Genomic DNA, 3358 nt, shown 5'->3' with positions numbered 1-3358 from the left:
ATGAGTGGTGTCAATGCCTGAAGAGCGATCGTTAACGGGATCTAGCACACAGTTATAGTCACCACCAATTACATATTTTCCAGGCATAGACGATATAGTAAGAAAGAGACTCCTAAAAAAAGAGTGATTGTCCTCATTAGGTCCATAAATGTTGACCAACGTAATTTGGACTTCTAATATTGTTCCCTGCAAAATAATATATCTGCCAGCTGGATCAATTATTTCCTGGTTGATCTTGAATGGGATTGATTTGTGGATCAAAATGATGACGCCTCTGGCTTGGGAGTTAAATGGGGCAGCAAAAATTTGTCCAGGCCATCTTTTTTTAACTTTGTTAATATCAGTCAGATGTGATTCCTGCAGAAAAATAATTTGAGATTTAAGTAGTCTAATCCTGCCTAGTACCTGTTTTAATTTGACTAGGTTATTCAACCCTCTTGACATTCCAGGATGTGATCTTAATATCTGATCTACCTACCATTCAGTATTAAATCAATTATGAAGCAGAGCACCCTATGGGAGATGGAAATACTACACATTTTACCCAGGCAAATAGCGATAACAGTAATGAGAAGAAAAGAGAGAAAAAATAAAATTAAAATAAAATAAAAACACCACCTAAATAATAAAGATACCCTGAAGTCCCCTATGCATTTCCCCGAACGAAATACATTGATATAACCCCTTAAGTAACTATGCGCTTCGGTTATTTTACATATCTGATCCTCGTAGTGAGGAGCAGTGTGGCGTGATAGCATGAAGAGTCCTATTCTCCTGCATGCTCTGGCAAATTATTAATTATTCAGACCATTTAAATTATTCTCTTAAGAACGGAAATATATATTGTCCTACCAAATAGGCATTGCTTTAGGAAGGCTATCGAAAAATAAGGGAGCAGTTGTGGAAGGAATACAAGAGAAACAGAATTTAAAAACAGCCTCTCTCTGTTGTATAGTGAGAAAAAAAAAATATATATATAGAAATTCCAACAACCCATTGTGAATATATTTATAACAAAATTAGTTACATTTTTTATATTGGAGTAACACAACACCTTATAAACTCCCCTTAAGGAACAGCCCGTTTCAACTAAACAAGAAATTCAACATCATCTCACAGGTGTTGACGTTATTGAACGCTGCATTGAATTGTCAGTCGTTGTGGCCAGCGTTGCCTCATTATAGCATGTTTTTCTTTACCTCTCTCCGCGTGAAACAGCGCCGGTCAGTAGCATCACAGTGCAGCGTCCTACATTTATCCTACTTATCCTTCGGCGCGGACGCGTCGCTGGTGTCACCTTGGACTCTTTGAACAAACTTTTCTGCGTCGTGGACAGTCGTGAAAGAGTGCCGCTTCCCGTTGTGGGTGACCGCCAGAATAGCCGGGTAGAACATACCGTATCGGAGCCCCAGGGACTGTAGCTGCCTTTTCACCGGGTTAAAGAGCCTCTGCTGTCGGTGAGTTTCAACTGAGTGATCTGGGTAGAATCTCACGCTGTGGTTCTCAAACTTCACTGTGCTCTGTCTCCGGGCTGCTCGCACAGCGCTTTCCTTTTCTCTGTAGTTAAGGAATCGGATAATCACCGCTCTTGGTTTTGGGTCCTGGCCGGCACTAAGTCGTCCTATCCGGTGTGCTCTCTCGATGTTGGGAGGAGTGGGGAAAGTGTCCGTGCCGAGCGCTGTTATAAGCCATTTTTCCAGGAAAGCACACATGTCGTTGCCCTCAGCTTTTTCTGGAAGGCCGATGAGCCTTAGGTTGTTGCGACGCGCTCTGTTCTCCTGGTCTTCGACTCTGTTTTCCAGCATGGCGCATTTCTCCTGTAACATCTTAACAGTATTGTGCACGACGTCCAGACTGTCCTCCGCCTGTCCAATTCTGTCCTCTGCTTCCGTAATCCTATTGGCTTGCCTTTGTAACTCGTTCTTTATTCCACTTATACCGCTCAGCACATCTTCAAACTTTTTCGAGAAGTCGCTTTGCATCGCGCGTATGGCGCTGATGACTTCAGCACTTGACCTTTCCTCTGCAGCCGCCTCCGACGCAGCTTCCATGCTAGCCGCATCTGAGCTAGCTTTAGCTTGTGGAGTAGACGGTGGTAGTTTCGATGTCGTTGAGTTTTGCTGAGCTGCTTTCTGGGCTTTGGTGTTGACCATAATGCTGGCTGGAAGTATTCTGTTAGAGTATGAACGGCTTAAGCTGTTTGTGGTCTGTTTAACACAATAACCAGTAAGTTAGCCTCGGAGCCTCGCTGAGATGCATCTTACCAACGTCACGCCATAACCGGAAGTCGAAAATTTCATATTTGCTGTGTAATCTCAGCCTTCTGAGTGAATGTTCTCAAAATGACAACAATTAGGAATAAAAATATATTGGAAAAAACTGCCCCCAGTGTGTAAAGACCTTTTATATTAATAAAACTGAGCAAGAATAACATCTTCTAGCTGTCCTTGTCGCTCCACTGCTGCTCAGAAATTTGATAATTCATTCAATTATCAGAAGATCTTTAAAACCCCTTTTCCACTGGTCAAAAAAATCCATTAACATCAGGCTTTTGTCTGTAATGTGAATGGCTACAATCTGCATTCACTCCAAAGTCAAACGACTCTGCAGTAGACAGAGGATTTAATGGACTCTGGCATCAATTGGCAGTGATGGAAACGTGACATCAGGGTGAACGTGCTAATTTGGCGGGAAAAGCGAGGCGAGAGAGGGCCTCGGTTTCTCGGTGCATTAGTGATGGTGAACATGAAGCAACGGGAGGAAAAAAACGGAAAAGCAAACTCCTTTATTAACGATGGCCTTTTGCAGTGGGTTTACCCATGTACGTCTGCTAATGTACAAGAAAGCTATGATGTAAAAGATGTATATATCCATAATAAAAGGTAAACTGTATTGATCCCCCACAGGGGAAATTCACTTGTTTACAGCAGCAGATAGAGAATGAGGTAAGAGAACACGTGAAAGTATGACAATTTTGAATAAAAATGAAATGTACTTGAGCCAAGTGCAGTGGCACAGCATGATTACACAAGGATGTATATTATATTAGTGCATTAGTCTAAGGAGATACTGATATCGACTTATAACGACTGTTATAATATTATTATAAGTAATATTTTGTCTCCATTTCTGATGGAATTTAAAATGTCTTTCCAGTTCGAATTGTCTGGCAATTTTCTGGTATGTCTTTCATTTACATTACATTTTTCATTTAGCTGACGCTTTTATCCAAAGCGACTTGACAATAAGTGCATTCAACCATGAGGGTACAAACCCAGAACAACAAGAGTCAAGAAAGGACATTTTGTTCAAAAAAAGGGAAAACTACAAAGTGCGATTAGTAAGTGTTATTTAAGTG

The sequence above is a fragment of the Pleuronectes platessa genome, chromosome 11 (assembly GCF_947347685.1).
Source record: "Pleuronectes platessa chromosome 11, fPlePla1.1, whole genome shotgun sequence".
NCBI lineage: Eukaryota > Metazoa > Chordata > Actinopteri > Pleuronectiformes > Pleuronectidae > Pleuronectes > Pleuronectes platessa.
Note: the sequence above shows the minus strand (reverse complement) of the source record.